At 35.4% G+C, this 18,731-nt stretch overlaps 1 protein-coding gene across 2 annotated transcripts in view; it reads right to left on the reverse strand.

Annotated features, from left to right (window-relative positions):
* The window catches only part of PRMT3 (protein arginine methyltransferase 3), a 155,330-nt gene that overhangs the window by 27,828 nt on the left and 108,771 nt on the right, over positions 1–18,731 (reverse strand). The gene's annotated exons all lie outside the window — the stretch shown is intronic.

The following is an 18,731-nucleotide window of genomic DNA, read 5'->3' on the forward strand; positions in this document are numbered from 1 at the left end:
ATCTGTGTGAGAGACCTCTGAGAGACTAGCGGAAAAACTAATCAAGTATTCCCAGTCCATGTTACAGAATCATCAACAAATAAATACACATGACTATGACTTCCAACCACTACATTTTAGGGTAGTTTAGTAACAATAACAGAAACATACAATTAATAACAGAAACATACTCATATATGCCAGGTCACTTGATTTCTTCTGACCTCATCCAATTTTAAAGCAAAGTACTACAAAATTTTTGTGATGGGGTCAAAGAATTTTTAAGTGTTACAATACTTTTTTCTGAAAAGAAAATAACCAATATAACATTAAAATACAACTATGTTTAAGCAAATACCCAAAGAAGAAACATCAAAATAATTCTAAGGGTTACTGTTACAGTACAAAAAGGTCTTTAAGAAACTGACATACTTAGAATGAGTACACAATTTTCATTTATTTAGTTTTTAAAATAATCTTCATTTATTTTCACTTGAAGGAACTAGATTGACAATCTATTTTTAAAAGTGACATTAAATAAAGCCTCTAAAGTGTTAAAAAATAGGACACTGATTATTGAAAAATCATTATAAAGCTAATTTGTGGGCTCTGCTGCTTTCACTGAGAATGTGAAGTTATTGATCTTGTAGGGTTAATATGGATAGGGCCCAAACTAAATTTAGTATTTAACTTTGAGGTTCTTTATACTTCAAATAACAAGAATGAACAGAATTACCATTTATAATTCTAACATACAAAATTATAAAGCAACATAGCTACATACTCAATCACAGATTATCATAGAAAACCACTTAATCAGAATAGTTCTAAAATATAACTTTTCTGAGTTGATTTACTAACACTTAATCTACTTCTCCACAAACTAATTCAACTGTATCTTAAATTTATTCCTGTATGCCTATCTAGTTCACCACTATATCTTTAGTATCCAGAGCACATGGTAGGCACATAGTAGACAATAAATATTTGCTGAGTGAATGTACTTATTATACATAATTCTACTATAGTACTTACTACACTATATTATAATTAGTTTGCCCTACCAGGCCACAATCTATTTAAGAGCAGGGCCTATAATGTAACTCATATTTCTATGCCCCTCTTCATCAAAGTATTACATAGTGGGTTCTCCATTAATTTTAGTCATTTAAGTTTTTAAAACTTCAGTGTCTTAAATATAGTCAGCTTTATTATGTAGTAGAATAATTTATTAACTAACCAAGTAGCTGAACTTGGATGGACCTAATAATTTCCAATTCTGAAAAAAATGGAGAATGTGGGGAGCAAAAATGGAGGGAAGAGTTGGAGAAGAGAATTCTTTAATTCTATAAATAAGCCTACCTAAGTCTCAGCACAACTCCTAAATTACATACACTCAGGTTAGACCAAATCAACACAGCAAAGGTTTAGAGAACTGAGCTAAAATCTGAATTGCTGGCACCACTCTCAGGATTATACTCTGAATATACCTGTGTGGGAAATACCCAAATAAAGAGTGTAGCAGTATGATACAGTTGTGAATTCCAAAAATCGATATTGGATTATGTTTGTTAAACTGGTCTGTACCTGGGCATGATTATGATTAGGGCTTTGATTGGGCCATGTCAGTAGGGTGTTGAGTCCCCACCCCTGTGAGTGGGAACTCACAGATAAAAGACATGGCGAAAGAAGAGAGTTGAAGATTTTGATGTTGGAGTTTTGACTTGGAGTTTGATGCTGGAGTCTTGAGCTGGAGCCCCAGGAAGTAAGCACACAGAGGAAAGAGAAGCAAACCCTGGGAAGAGAGGACCTGAGCCAGGAGAAACACAGAGGAATAGAGATGGCTCCTTAGATATGGCAGAAACCCCAGAGAGGGAGAGAGAAAGCCTAGAGAGCCTCATAATCTACAGCTGACCCTGTGGAGAAAACAGAAGACCTGAGCCCAGAGAGAAGCAAGACCTGGGAAGAGAGGAACCCAGAAAGCCTGAACCCTGGCAGATGTCAGCAGCCATCTTGCTCCAACATGTGGAAACAGAGTTTGGTGAGGGAAGCAACTTATGCTTTATGATCTGATATCTGTAACCTCCTACTCCAAATAATTACCCTTTGTAAAAGCCAATGTATTTCTGGTATTTTGCATCAGCACCCCTTTGGCTGAGTACTACAAAGGGTTAGAGAACTGAACTTTGATTTGAAAAACCTGTACAAGTCTCAGGCTAGCTAGCCCTTAAACTACATGAATGCAGGATAGAACCCAAAAAGAACAGCAATGTCTTAGGGGAAGGAACTGAGATTTGAACCACTGTCTGCTCATACACTGTGAGACAGAACTTATGGTCTGACCTTAAGTGGTTTGACTGCCTGATAAAATCAAACATCACATTTCTCCAGAAGATTAAAACAGGATGCAGAGTCTAAACAATATAACATGCACAACATCCAGGACATAATTCAAAATTACTCAGCTTACAAAAGGACAGGGAAAATTTGAAAAACTCTCAAGACAAGAGATAATCAGCAGATGCCAACTCTGGTATGACACAGACGCTAGTACTATAAAGACTTTAAAGCAGCCAATTATAACTCATGTCTATGAGGTTAAAGAAAACAAACTGAGATGAATCAAAAGATAGGAATTCTCAGCAAAAATACAGAAAGCAATAAAAAAGAACCAAATAGAAATTTTAGGCTTAAAAAAAACCCAAACGTAATAATTGAAACAAGAAACTCCTTGGGCTGAATAGTTGATTGGAAATGACAGAGAAAAAAAAAAATCAATAAACGTAAGATAGATGAATAGAAATTACCCAGTTTGAAGAACCAAGGGAAAAATCTTGAAATTAAAAACACAGAATCTCAGGGACCTGTAAATCTAACGTGTAACTGGAGACCCAAATGTAAAAGAGGAGGAGACTGGAGCAAAAGTAGTCTTCCAGTATTCTACTGCCAATAAAAATATCCTTCAGGAATGAAGGCAAAATAAGGACATTTTCAAGTGAAAGAAAACTAAAAGAAATCACTGCCAACACAATTGCTCTAGAAGACATTTTAAAGGAAGTTCTTCAGGATGATAGGAAATAATGGAAGGAAACTTGGAACATCAGGAATAAAGGAAAAAAGAATGATAAGTAGCTAGGTAAGTATAAAAGACTATTTTCTAATTTCTTTAAAATACTTAATGGCTATTGAAAGCAAAAATTATAACATTAACTAGTGGAGTTTTCAGTGCATGTAAATGTAATCATAAAGATCAGTTGGGAGGGAGGGTAAAACCCCACCAACGTATACAAGTGTTCATAAAATTCAGAAGTGGAAAAAAGCTTTTTAAAGCATGGTGCAAGGTAAAAACTTTTGATAAAAACAAAATTTAAAATTTTAGTATCAAAATTAAATGTCAAATAGCAAAACTGAGAATATTTGCAATGTATATAACAAAGGGCCACTGTTCTTTGTGTGGAAACCTACTGCAAATCATTTAGTAAAGAAAAATGAACTAAAGACAAAGCAGGAAAATTATAAAAGAAAAATCAAATGATTAATAAGAAAAATAAATGATAAGTGAAAAAGTTCAATTTAGGAAAATAAATAAATTAAAATGAGCAGATATAATTTTCCTTTATCATGTTTGAGGAAAATTTTTTAAAATGGTAGTATCCTGAATTAGTACTCATATGAAAGAAAGTGAAATAACTTTTCTTCAGGAAAGTTTAGCAATATATATTAAAACACTTGAAATGTTTGTATTGAAAAGTAAAAAAATACTACATAGCATGGTTCCACTTATATAAATCTAAAATTCAAAACAGCATAGCTGATTTATGGTATTTTAAGTTAGGATAGTAGTTATATTTGCTATAGGGGTAGAAACTAGAAAGGTTCCAGAATGAGCTTCTGGGGTGCTGGTAGTATTCTGTTTCTTTAGCCAAATGCTGAGTATACAGGGGATATTCAATTTGTTTAATTTCATGGAACTACACTTGTCTGTGTAATTTTTTGGTTTTGTAAGTATGTTATATACTCAGTAAAGCATTTATAAAATGTGTATATCATTTATCCAGTAATTTTAAACATTTAAAAAATGATACTATTGGGAATTCTTAAGTATATTTGCAAAGAGTTAGCAATAAGATGTTAATTTTAGCCAAAATTTTCAACAACAGGAAATCAGTTAATCATAATACTGTCATATAATGGAATACCATTTGATGACTAAAAGTAATACTGAATATACATATTTATTGATTTGGATGAATATTTACAATATACTATCAAATGAAAAACAGTTCACCATATAGTATATTACAGGCACATATTATATGCTATACAAATGCAAATTTATAGTTATGCATTTGGAAAGATATTCACCAAGCTACTGATAGTGGGTGATAGATCCGCAGTGTTTATATTCTCTGTGCTTATCTATAATTTCTACTTCGCACAAAAAATTAACAGCTTCTGTAATAAGTTACTTTTATTAATACTTGAGTTAAATGACCTATAACATGGTCTTCTTCTCCTAAAGCATGGAGAAATTTTCAACTATTTCTGTTGTCACAGCTCCCCCCAAACCAACTCATCTCTGTGCCCCAAAGGTGACAAGTGTCTACCAGGTAGCAGCAACTGAACAAATTTGAAAACAAGAATGACAAATTCCAAACTATATGAAAACATTAAAATTTTTAAAATGATTTTAGTAAATGAATTTTGTGGGGGTCCACTTTATAATTATTCTTTAGGATATACTTATGTTTTATGTGCTCCTTATATCTCACCAAAAGAATCTGGGGGGAAAAATATTAGTATGCTAATAAAAATTTTTGTGAGGAAGCTCTAATTTTTTGTTACCATCACTTTGACAGGCCCGGGTTTAGGTCATTTAAATGTGAATTTCAATGAACTTTACTCTCTCTGTCAAAGTCATTCAAATATGAGAGTAAACAAGAAAACATAGGAAACTGAAAAGGATGACAGGCGATGGTAATAAATAACTGAACTACAACTTGACACGTGCTTGGAAAAGATCATATAGGTTAGAAGGCTTGACCACAGAATAAAATTCTCTTTTGTTCAATATTTATATCCTGTCAAGGACAAGGGGAACTACTCTGGGAAAAAATAAGCATTATAATCAAGTGGGAGCTGTATTAGTCTGCAAAGTTGAGTTCACAATTAAATAACTGAAATTTTACTAAATTATACCATATTCAGAAAAATGTTAGTTATAAACCTCCTTAGAATGAAAGAAGGGAGAATGGGCAGGAATTAATAATAATAACAAACAATGATGATGATGGAATAAAAGAGAAAATATGTGCAAACAGTGAACCTCTAGGATAGTTTGGCCACTCTTGTAATTTGGTAATAATCCTTTACAATAACATTGAAGCACATGGAAAATATTACAGGCATGTCACTTTGTTGTGCATTTGAAATATTCCTAAGCATTAGAAAACAGTTTCAGAATGAACTGCTTGTCTCTTCTTTGTGCATTTCATAAAAAGAAGAAAACAACACACATTTACAAATTGAATAATTAAAAATATTTGAAGAATAATGACTTGGAATAAAAATGAATTACTTTCTCATATATTTTGGTGTAATGTACATGATATGAGTATTTCTTTAAAAAGGACACATCATGTATGTATTTAACATTTAAGGATGGCAGCCAACAAAATAAGATCAGACTAGACCTTATGAGGAAGAGGGAAATTAAAAATTATCATTATCACTATCACCTGCAGGGAGTAATTTATCATTTCTGTTCTTCACTGGTATCATGTTCCAACAGCATGTGGTTACAGCAGATACAATTAGGCAGCTGGCCACAAGAGTAGGAGGATAATGTGCTTTTGATAGAGTTTATCCAAGCATGGAGATAGAGTGCTTGTAATCCATGCAGCAAAATCACTGTAACAAAAATACAATTCACTTTTGGGTGGAGTATTTCTTTCAAAACCTTAATACGGAATTCAAAAGCCAACTGAGAATGAATCTGAAGCAAGCAAAGAAAGATTAAGTATGCATAAAATGCACAAAAATGATTATCATAGGTTACCTCATTGTATATAAACCAACTAGATGAAAACACAAACATAAGCCATATAAGCCCCGGCATATGGAACATGAACCTAGCTAGTGATAACTGATATTTAAACTAAGAGGACATAATCAACAAACATGAAAATTACGAGTTATGATTCTATCCCAATATTAACTATACCTTAAATTATGGACTCCTCCTTCTTCAATTAATGTTCTATTATATTCCAAAGAGTAAATTTGCATCTTTTCTTTCTTTCAGGATTCCTCTAGGAAATACACATGTAGTCTTTCTTCCATGTCTAGCTAACTTTGCTTATTATTATTTGTGAGATTTGTCTATATTGTTGCATGTCGAGGATCATTGATTTTCATGGATTTAAGGCATTACGATATGCGAATGCACAGTTTTCTTCAGTCTACTGTTAACAGGCATTTGAGTAGATTTAAGCTTTAATGAATAGGGCTGCTATGAACATTCTAGTCCATGTCTTTTTGTTACTGTATGTACTCATTGTTGGCTATTACCTAGTAGAAGAACTGCTGGTATGTACAGGTCTACCAATTTTGTTAAGCATTATTCCTTCCTGTAATTCTGGCCTTCCATTTAGGCTCATTTTCTGTTTGCCTAAAAAACTTCTAGTACTTTAGTATAGGTTTGCTGAGGTAAATTCTCTCTCTCTTTTTGGTTCATCTGAAAATATCTTTATTTCAGCTTCCTTCTTAAGAGATATTTTAATTGGATAGAATTCAGTGTTGGCAGTTATTTTCTTTCATCACACTGAGGATATAATTGAGTTTGTCTTGTCTTCTCGATTTCACTGTTCCTGTTGAGAAATCATCTAAGAGTCTACTTATTGATTTTTTGAAGGTTCTCCTACCCGCCCCCCCCCCCCTTAGCTCCAATACTTGCTTTGAAGATTTTGTCTTTGGTTTCTATACCAAAGGATGTGTCTGAGTGTATATTTCATCTTTTAAAAAAAAAATTGATATAATTCACATACTAAAAATTCACTTATTTAAAGTGAACAATTTTCTTTTTTTGGTATTTACAAAGCTGTTGAACAACCGCCATAATCGAATTTTAGAACATTTACATCATCCCCAAAAGAAATCCTATATCCATTAGGAGTCATTCTCCATTCCCACCATACCTCAACCTTGTTTACAGATTTGCCTATCTGAACACTTCTTCAAAAATGAAATCATACAAAACGTGGTCTTTTGTGTGTGTGGGTCCTTTCCCTTGGCATATTGTTTTTAAGGTTCATCCATGTTGTTGCACATATCAGTACTTTAGTCCCTTTTATTGCTGTATAATATTCCATTGTATGGATATATCACATTTTGTTTATCCACTCTCCAGTTGGATATTTGGTTTTTAGCTATTATGAATAATGCTACTATAAACATTTGTATACAAATTTTTGTGTTGGCATGCTTTCATTTCTCTTGGATAAATACCCAGACATGAATGGATTTTAAAATTTATTCTGTACAAGGTATGTTGTGCTTCTTGAATTGCAGCTGGATGTCCTTCAGCTGTTTTGGAAAATTCTCAGCCATTATCCCTTCAAATGCTGCTTGATATATTCTCACCCTCCCTTCTTTATTGAACTCCCATTAAAACATACTGTAGAACTTCTCTTGTATCCTGTGTCTTGTCCTTTCCTCTCCTTGTCTGTGTATCTCTGTGTGTTTCCTTGTGGACATTTCTTTCTGACCTAAAGTCCAGTTCACTCTTTCTCTCTATACCAGTATATGAAGATATGTTGTTAAACTCAACTTTTGTTTAATTTTAGAATGTCTATTTGTTTTTTCAAATTTGCTCTATCAATTTACAAAAAGTTCTTCTAGTTCTTTCGTTTGAAATTTGCGATCTCTTTCTCCTTGAACTCAGTAAGCATAGTTATTTTAAAGCCTGCACCTGATATAGTTAATACCTGGAGTATCTGGAGCTCTGTTCTTACTGCCTACTGTTTGAGCTATTCTTGATTCCAGTTGTGTCTGAATCAAGACAGGTTGTCTTGTGTCCTGGTGTGACGGTTGTCTTTTGATTACGTTCTGAACATTGTATTTGAAAAACTGCTTGTAGAAATAGTTTGAATGCTGTAATAATTTCCTGCAAGGAACCTGGGACACTAGCAAAATGAGATCACCTTAATCCAGTATCCGAGTTTGAGAATTTCCTGGGCTACTTGGGTGCCTTGTGGGCTATGCTGTAGTCCATACAAAGATTCATGTACCTCTCCCTTTACCCTATTTCTGGGTACAGTCTTTCAGGGTTCTACTACAAAGTGATGAGGGATTACAAGGGACCCACTTTTGTCTTCCTAGCCACGAGAGGCCATCAAAAGGGCAACTCAAGTCTTGAACCTGTTTCCTCAAAATTGGCAAATGCCAATGCTTTAGGGTAGAAGCAGTCCCAAATGTCAGTCTCATTTCTTTCAATTTCCTGCTTTTTTGAGTCTTGGCATTGTAAAGCTCTCCTGTTACCTCTCTAATGCCTTCATTATATATATTCATATATATTTTCCAGCCTTTTCAGTTTTTCTCAAAGTTGTTCCAATATATGTAGAACACTGTTACAGGGAGCTAATTCTTAAAACCACATTGTTCTTTCCTTCCTAAGGTGGTATTTCGTAACACTCTTCTCTCTCCCATTCTCTATTAACTAACTCCTCACTTGTTATGTCACAGTTTAAATGTTACTTCCTTTGGGCATCCTTTCCTAATCCCAGAGGGTAGATTATAATACATCCAGTAAGTGTCCCTGCACCCCCTGCAAAAACACTTCCCATATTCACAATGCTTTTGTTCAATGTCTGTGTAGATCCTAATAAACCCTTAAGGGCAGTCTCTCCACATCTGCGATCACCTGCTTATCCTCATAGCCCAAGCATGATGCCTGGGCATTCTAGCTAAACATCGAAAACAACTGTGGAAAGCTACTGAGGTGTGAAATAGCCTGGTATGTTCACAGACTCTCGGCTGTTTATAGTAGTGAACTATAGGAAATCAATAAAGATTTGTTAATTGAGTGAACAAATAAATGAGTGACAAAGTAATATATGTTCAACTCCTACCAACCTTTGAGAAAAGAAAATCATGATGCCTTTTCTTCTCTTGTAACTTCCTTTTTATTCTTTAGAATGAGATTCTGAACTACTTCAGAGATATCTGTACCAACAACAATTACTCCTCACTAAAATAAAGCACATGACACTAGGAAAGCTTTCTGGAAGAATTCATGCCTAAAGTAAAACCTTAAAGATGAGCAGGATTATCGAGGAAGAATGAGAATAAAAGTGTGCTAGACCAAGGTATTTTTTATATGACTCTATTGTTAAATTTTATTACAGAACACTGTATTACAATTACCTACTTATATTTTGACCTCTCCTACAAAACGAAGGTCTTTGGGACCAGGGACTACATTTTATTCTTTGCTGTATCCACAGTGCCTAGTTCAGGACCTAACACATAATATTAGTATTCAGTATTTGTTGTTTGAATGAAAAGGGCTTCAATGAAAGTTTTGAAGGTTTTGGTTTTTGTGTGTGTGTGTGTGCTTGTCACTTTAACACTCTTGCCCACTGCTTTTCTAGATTTCTATTTCCTCCTGCTTTCTCACACATTATCAGTTTTCTCACTGCTTGATACAAATGCTTACTGTTTCTGTATTTTTAGCCTTCGGAAAATACATTTACCTGAATAAAAGCAGATACACTGAACTTAAATATCATACAAGAACAGAAATAAATTATTTTGTGGCTGCTTTAGAGGTTTAAGATAGAAAACAAACTAATTTCTGGGGTTGGTAATAAAGCTCTACCAAATGCTATATATCTTTATGAGCTTTTAGAAGAGATAAATCAAGAGAAGAAATACTGGAAGCAACTCTTTAATGGACAGGGAAAAGGGGGCAGGTGAAGAATATATACCTTGTATGTGATATACCTTACATTCTGAAAATGAATAGGAACTTTTTTCTCTTTTGAAAAGTGAGGTAAAAAGATGTCTGTTTCCCACTCTACCTCGAGCCCCTCGCTAAGGTATCCAACATCTGGGGTAGAAACTAAGAATCTGGTAGTGATTCATCTCAAATTTTCACCTAGAAGATGCCATTTTTCAAAGAAGGGAATTACTTCAGTTGTCATAAATCCTGGCTTTCTATTTGTAATTTCAAATGTTTGCATGATGTAAACTTTGGACACAATCAGGACAGACAATGACTTCCATCTCTGGGGTGACTGGATTCAGTCTGACCTACCCCACACCCACAGGTTTGGATGCTGGATGAAAGGAACAGGATGACAAGGAAAAACTCCGAGTGAATATTCGGAAGAATAAAATCAGCCCTTGTGGACAGTCAGGACTTCCTTGTTGAAGAAAAGGGTGTACTGTAATAGTTCTTTCTGTCTTAGTGATCTAAAAATTACAAATATGACTCTTTGCAAAACTGTGGTAGAAAGGATTGTTTTTGCTCTGAGTAGTTGATTTGCATAAATGAGGCATTCTGAAAGATCTCTCCTAATATATTCAGGTATATGGATAAAGGTTCATTGAATACCACTGTAAAGACAGTGATCGTTCAGGTAGTACTTAAGTCAAATCAGTTAGGCCTGATAGAATAACAGAATGAATAAATCACGTCTTTGAAATTATATAATCTTAAATCCCTATAAACAAAATATGTAAATTAAAACACAACACAACAAACAAAACCCAAACAACCCTTTCTTTAAGAATGCAGCAATGGGAAATGGATCTGGCTCAACTGATAGAGCATCTGCCTACCACATGGGAGACCCAGGGTTCAAACCCAGGGCCTCCTGACCTGTGTGATGAGCTGGCCCACGCACAGTGCTGATGTGCACAAGGAGTGCTGTGCCACACCAGAGTGTCCCCCGTGTAGGGGAGCCCCATGCACAAGGAGTGCGCCCCGTAAGGAGAGCCACCTGCATGAAAAAAGTGCAGCCTGCCCAGGAGTGGCGCTGCACACACGGAGAGCTGACGCAGCAAGATGACGCAACAAAAAAGAGATGCAGTTTCCCAGTGCTACTGACAAGAATACAAGTGGACACAGAAGAACACACAGTGAATGGACACAGAGAGCAGACAACTGGGGGCGAGGTGGGGGGGGAAGGGGAGAGAAATTTAAAAAAAAAAGAATTTAGCAAGATAGGAAAGAGAATGAAAACGGCAATGAGATCACTCTATAGAGCATTCTTATGTGCCAGGCATAGTGCTAAAATTCTTACATATACTGTATCACTTAACACTCAAAATAATATCCACAAAATATTATTTCAACTTTTGATATGAAGAAACAAGTATCACTTAACACTCAAAATAATATCCACAAAGTATTATCTTAATTTTTGATATGAAGAAACAAGTTCAGAGGAGTTAAATAATTTCTCTAAAGTCATACTGTTAAACTCAGGTTCATCAGGACTAAAGCTTTAGTTTTTAGCCATAATGCTACCACGGTTAACACTTTCTCCTTAGATTATATTTTCATCTATTTAAAGAGAACTGATTTTTAGAAAATCCCCTCTCATTTCATGGTTGATCTTTTCTCATTCAGTCTTTCAGAAAAGAGAAAGATGGACTGATTTGGGAACATATTAAAATTAAGTTTTGAGACATCAGGTATATGTAACAAAAGCTTATTTTTCCAATTCTTGACTCATCTTTCTGTGAGGATTGAACCCTCTTACTAACACATACATATACATCAGATGTCTGGATCCATTAGGTGCTTAGGATTTTTATAAGGTTTGAATGCCAATATTCATCATGATGTCTGCCAAGGCATATGTCAAAGGAAATCTCAATTGGGAAGATTACTTCCTTAGAGTCCATTACTCCAGGTTGACTGCCTAAATCAGAGGAAAATAACTGGTCAAACTCATTTATTATCACAATCTAATAATGCTAACTGGCAGTCTCTGATAAATCTGGGATCTTTTCTGACATCTCTAATAAAGTGTCTATTATTATTTTTGATAAGTAAACCATTTTTATGTTTTTGCTATCCTTGAGAAAGATATTTTAGTTCTGCTTGAATGTGATTATTTCTCTCATAAACTTATTCATTCTGATTTTCAACATTACTGATTTCAAGAATGACTCTACACCTAGCTAGAATTAAATGATTGTAACGTAACTTAGAAATTTCAACTTTCCATTCATATTGTTTTTTAGAATAATTTGATGTTCATGTGCTTTTATAATACAATTCAATTGGTGGCTTTAGAATCAGTGTTAATGAATTTTAAAAATGCAGAATTATTAGGAAAATCAAGAGCCATTATTTGTAGTATGGCTTTCAAAAGGTGGCTGGTAGCATAAACCACTAATTTGACTCTGGACAAATCATTTTACTCAACTTTGGGGTTCCTCACTTTGTAGGTTCTTGCATTCTCACTGACTAGGTTTAAATAATGGTTTAATTATTGCAGATGATTCCTCCTATTATCCCCCTCAATGAACATATGCCTCAAAGTAATAAGAGGTGGGAAAAATGACTGTGCTTTAAAAAATTAGGCTTTTCTTAATGGCATGTTTCCAAGGAGAGAGTATAAATGTAGACAGAAGAGTGACTAAACATTAAGAATGAGTTGAAGCAATCCCCCAAGTGCAACGGCAAAGACCAAAAAGGAACGAAGGTCCAACAATGAGCCCTTGATACTAATGACTATGCTTGTGAGCCTGTGCACCTGAAATAAGAACAAGGCCTAGAGCTTCAGGGTGCCTAAGAGTTACCTCCTGAGAGCCTCCGTGTTGTTCAAATGTGGCCAGTCTTGAAGCCAAACTCAGCATGTAAATATGTTGCCTTCCCCCCAGCGTAGGACATGATTCCCAGGGATGAGCCTTCCTGGTGCCGAGGGATTACTACCAAGTACCAGCTGATGATGTAACTAGAAAATGACCTTGAATAAAAGGGTCAACTCGGACCAGCAGAATATCTCAGTCTACACATAATACCAGGAGTTAAAAATGCTTTTTGACTTGAATCAAAGGGGGAAATGGAAAGGACAAATGAGTTTATATGGTTATGAGTCTCCAAAAAGAGCCGGGAGGCTATCAGAGGGGTTGCCCTTATGCACACCTCAGCAGAGTCCCAGAGATAAAGTTGATACAACCACAGGTATTGGTTCTTCTGAGGGCTACAGAGACCCACAGGTTCTATGGTCATGGCAGATGGAGTTCAGTGCCATGTCAGTTGGCCCTACTTTGGAGTTTGTGTTTCTGTGTGATGGAGCTGGACTCAGATGTGATCTTTTTTCACAAGCCTCTCCTGTTACTTTTACTGGAACTGTAGTTGGTGCTGGGGTTTAATGTATACCCAGGGGACCTGAATCTCTGGACTGACCATGTGATAGCCAGGACCTGAGCCTCAACAGACTTCAGCTCCTACACTTTGGTTTATTGGACATACCCCACTCAGCTAACATGGAGGTGAAGAAGGTCAACCACCACATCAGGGAACCAAGAATGCCTACAACTGAAAGCAGGTGAATTGCATCCAGGATCCATGTGGAATCTAAGCCCCCTCCTGATATAGAGGTGGAGTGGACACAACCATTCCAAGGTCCACAGGATGGAGGAATAGAGTATGGATTAGAGTGGACTTACTGATATTCTATTCATGAACTATTGTGATTAGTAATCGAAGAAAATGTGGCATTGGTGTGGAGAAAGTGGCTATGGGGGCTACTGGGGGTAGGGAGTGGGAGGAAGAGATGAGATGTGGGGGCGTTTTCGGGACTTGGAGTTGTCCTGGGTAGTGCTGCAGGGACAGTTACTGGACATTGTATGTCCTCCCATGGCCCACTGGGTGGACAGTGGGAGAGTGTGGGCTATGATGTGGACCACTGACCATGAGGGGCAGCGGTGCTCAGAGATGTATTCACCAAATGCAATGAATGTCTCATGATGATGGAGGAGATTGTTGTTATGGGGGGAGGAGTGGGGTGAGGGGGGTGAGGGGTATATGGGGACCTCATATTTTTTGAATGTAACATTAAAAAAATAAAGACAAAAAAAACAAAACAGAACAGAATGAGTTGAAGGAATCAAGATTTTAAAAAGGCTATAAACCTTTGGGGTCCAGCCAAGAAGGTTAGCCTTCATTTTTCCTGACCCCAAAGAGTCTAAGAGAGGATAAAGTAGAAGTGTCCAAAATTGTGTAGGCAATGCATAAGGTACACCTGAACTTCAATCAAATACAAAACTATGAGAACTAGATAGAATCCTTTTGAAATATGAAATAATACAATAAAGTTATATGCAGATCATAAGTAACATGAGGATAATCTCAGAAAATAAAAATTTTGGAAAATTCCTTAATAAGGCACTATATTGGAAACTAATATTAACCCCTCAGTAAGTTGAACACAGCTAGTTCTTTTAGCAAAGGCACAGATGACCGTTTCTTTGGCAGGACTCCAGATGAAGGAGAGGCTTGAAACAGAGTGCCATGTCGTGAAACATACACCTTTAATAAAGACAAGAATCACAGGTAGTCTAGCTAGAGGCTCACATTAGAGAAGAACGTTGGAGCCAAATGCAACTCAAAGAATGGGGTGTTTCCCACCTCATGCTCACTTTGGGGAATATGCTCACTAAATCAAAAGGAGGGTAGAATCACCTTTAGACCACTGTTTCTCTAGCTGACTCTTTTTTTTTTTTTTTTAACCTGAATGCTTATCGTTAATTTGCCCAAGTTATATTTGTGCACGAAGTTATTCCATTGGAAATACTTTAAGAAAGAAGCTTTTGTAACCTGTTAACTTCAAAGAGTAGCAAAGGATGGCTTAAGAGGTAGTACCTTGGAGGTATCACTGTTACATCTCTTTCCCTCATCCCGTTATCTAATCTATCCCCAAGACCTGGCATTTTTAACTCATTGTTATTTAGCTCTTGAGTATGTTCATTTTTCTCCATCTCCATGAAAACTACCTTTGTATAAGTCATTACAATTTCCTTCCTGAACTACTGTAATAGCCTATCCACTGGTCTCCCACACATATACTCTGGTCTTCCTACTTATTCTACACATTTTAGCCATGTTCATCCTAAATTCCATTCTGATTTCATCATGATTGCTTTAAAATTTTCACTTATTTTCCATTGTTGTAAATATTAAAACAACAAATAGCACAAGGTGCTAAATTATCTGGAGAGCTTTTCGCCCTCTTTAAACACTATGGTCTACATGTTCTAGCCATGTTGGGCTTTGTTCACTTCCTTGTTCCCATCAAGCTGCTGACCACTGGAGCCCCTTTTTCATTTGTTTCTGGTATTCTTGTTAATTGAAGTATAATATATGCAAAAAAACAGGTTTTTTAAAAAAGCCAATGTGGGAATATTTCTTTTTAAAACATAAATTTTTTTTGGTATACGTAAGTATTAATTATCACAGATGATTCCTGCATACATAAAAGTAAGCAAATCATTGCTATATGGCTCAGTGAACTTCTCCAAAATGAATTTAATCATACAACTATCATGCAGATCAAAATATGTTAACACTAATACCACAGAAGCTTCTAATCCCTTCCAATCATTAAATCTCCCACAAAAACATTATTCTGATGTCCATCGCTATAGATTAGTCTGTTTTTGAAATTTAAATATTGAAACTTTTCTGGGTTTGGCTTGTGTTTTTTTTGAGCTCAACCTTCTGTTTATGAGATTCATCCATGCTGACTTGTACCAAGCTCATCTTTTTTCATTGCTGTATATTACTCCATACGTATATGACAATTATTTATGTATTCTACTGTTTATGGGTTTTCCAGTTTGGAGCTTTTATGAAGAAAGTTGTATCATTTTGGTGAAAATATGAACACATTTCTACTGTGCACAAGCCTAGGAGCTAATGGCTAAACCATTGGGTAGGCATCTATTCAGCTTTGGTAGCTACAGCAAAAGTTTTCCAAAATGACGGGACTAATTTACATTCTGACCAACAGTACATGAGAGCTTTAGTTCCATATCCTTGCAAAATTTTACTATATGTATTTTCCATTATAGAAGATTTGTTTTCACGAATTACTATATTCCTAGTGCCTTGCAGCTCTCAGCACGTAACTACTCTCTCTCTATATATATATAGTGTACGTGTGTGTATCCTAAGAATAAATAAACAAATTTAAGTGTTCTTACCACCATCTTAGCCTGACTCTAAAGATCCAGACTTCACAGAAGAGTAAAACGTTCAAGGCTATGCTCTAGACCACATGGTCACTTACACAAGGGAAAACCTAAAACTGACTCTAGAGATAGAGTCATATAATTAGAAACACTCTCCCCTCCAAGATATAAAATTTACTTAATGAAGCCTATTAAAATATATAACAGATGTCCCACTAAAATCTATTGTGCAAGTTCGAGACAAATTTTAGTATTTCTACACAGCACAGATGTGTTTTAATAATTAGTTTCTTTAGCTGATGAGCTTTGCAAGGTCAAAATTAGGTCAATTTACATCCCAAAGTACTAAGAACTGATTTAATATGGCAGAATCAGTCTGGAATTAGCAGGTTTCTTCTGTCAGAGATTTTTCAAAAGCCTTGAAAAAGGATTTAAAGAACACAATGGTAAAGAAAATGGGCTCTTCTTGATGTCTTTTTCTTAAGCCATTAGAAAAACTTAAAGCTTAATTAAAAAGTAAAGTGAAAACAAAGAGTACTATAACTAAGGAGCCAGTAAAGTTTGCATTGTACACATAATATTAAAGTTTCTTTTAATAGCATTTGTATCAGCCTCAAAAAAAACTGCATCATTAAGTATCCTACTTTGTCCTCCTTCCTCTGAGATGCTACTAGGATTGTCAAGACTTCTCTAGTGGTCACCCGTACTATAGTAAACTATAAACTGTTTTATTTTAGTGGTTGTTTTGGAAGTTTTGGAAGTTGGCAGGAAGCAGAGGCCTGATCAGAGGCCTGATACTCGTGACATGAAAACTAAGGGAAGCAGCACCAGCCCTGACCCAACTCAACTCCTGATCAGATCAAAGTGATCAGCCCCCAACCTAAGTGCCTGACAGGAAAATGGACGCCCTTCTAAGGGAAAGTATTACCTACTGTAGCCTATAACAATCTTATATAATGAAATACATGAAATACAAATATATGAAATTCAAAGAAGAACAGGAAAATGTGACTCATAATCAAAAGAAAAAAGCTACAGAAGCAGAATCATAGATGGCTCAGTGAATTAGCAAATATATAATACATTTAAAAAATTATAAATGTTAAGGAATTTATTAGATAAGAAGATTGGGCAAATTGGTTTAGAAGATGAAAACTGAAAACTAAAAATAAATTAGAAATTCTGGAAGTAAAAAATTAAGTAACTGAAACAATATTATCTGACTAGCTTATAAGTAGAAAAAACACAGATGAAGAAAGGATCTAAGTGAGCTAAAAAAAATAAGTAAATAGAAATATTCCAAATATGAACTGGCTATCACACTTTGGTCTTTTTCCTTCAATCTTTTTATCCTTGGAAACTGAATAGGCTTCCTTATTTAAAATAAAACATTTTTTGGAGAAGGAAAAAGTCTTTTTCCTCCCCATGGATTTTGGGCTGTAAAATTTAATAACCAACTATAACTTCTCCAGAAAACACCTCTTTTCTGTGCTTCCAGTCCCAGATCACCCAATGCATTTCTCCATATTCATATCTTTCTATTCATATTGAATAGTACCTGCCTTTTCTCACACAGTAACCACTTTTTGGAGTCTCTCATGTCCCAAACCCCTTGGATCAGGTCTGTGCCCTATTAGTGATTCACTGGCTCTATTTTGATAATTTAAGATGTGCAACTTTAAAGACTTGGAATAAATTGAACCAAAAGTCAAAGATGAGCTATGAAACAAACCACTAGGCAAGAGAGAGAAACTGACAGAGTAAATTCACCAGCATAATCAGATGCCTAGATATCAGCAAAAAATTACAAGCCATACTAAAAAACAGGAAGATATGGCCCAAAGGATCAAATAAAAAACCCTGATAAGAAAGAAGATTTAAGACAACTAATCAATGATGTTCACACAAATCTCCTATATCAATTCAAGGAGTTGAAGGAAAATATGGATAAAAAGATAAAGCATATTAAGATGACAGTGGAGCATAAAAAACAATTTGAAAGTCTGCAAAGAAAAGTAACAGAGCTTATGGGAATGAAAGACAAAATGGATGAGATAAAAAAATAGATACACGTTAAGAGCCAATTTGAATTGATGGAACGTGTGTAGCTCAGTGGTTGAGCATCTGCTTCACATATAAAAATATATTAGAGATATATAACAGCAGATTTAAAATGGCAGAAGAATGAATAAGTGAAACAGGATGACAGAACATCTGAATTTGAAAAGACAGGAGAGTAGACAGAAAAAAGAATGGAAAAAACGAGGCAGGGTCTCAGGGAATTGCACAACATCATAAGACACACAAACATATGTGCTATAGGTATCCCAGAAGGAGAAGAGAATAGAAAAGTGGCAGAAAGGATATCTGAGGAAATAATGAACAAAAACTTCCCAACCATTATGAAAGACATAAATATCAATATCCAAGAAGGACAATGTATGGCATATAGAATAAATTAAAATTGACCTGCCATGAGACAACTCCTATTCAGAATGACAAATACTAGCGATAAGGTTAGGATTCTGAAAGCAGCAAGA

This window comes from Dasypus novemcinctus, chromosome 10, assembly GCF_030445035.2.
Source record: "Dasypus novemcinctus isolate mDasNov1 chromosome 10, mDasNov1.1.hap2, whole genome shotgun sequence".
Taxonomy (NCBI): Eukaryota; Metazoa; Chordata; class Mammalia; order Cingulata; family Dasypodidae; genus Dasypus; species Dasypus novemcinctus.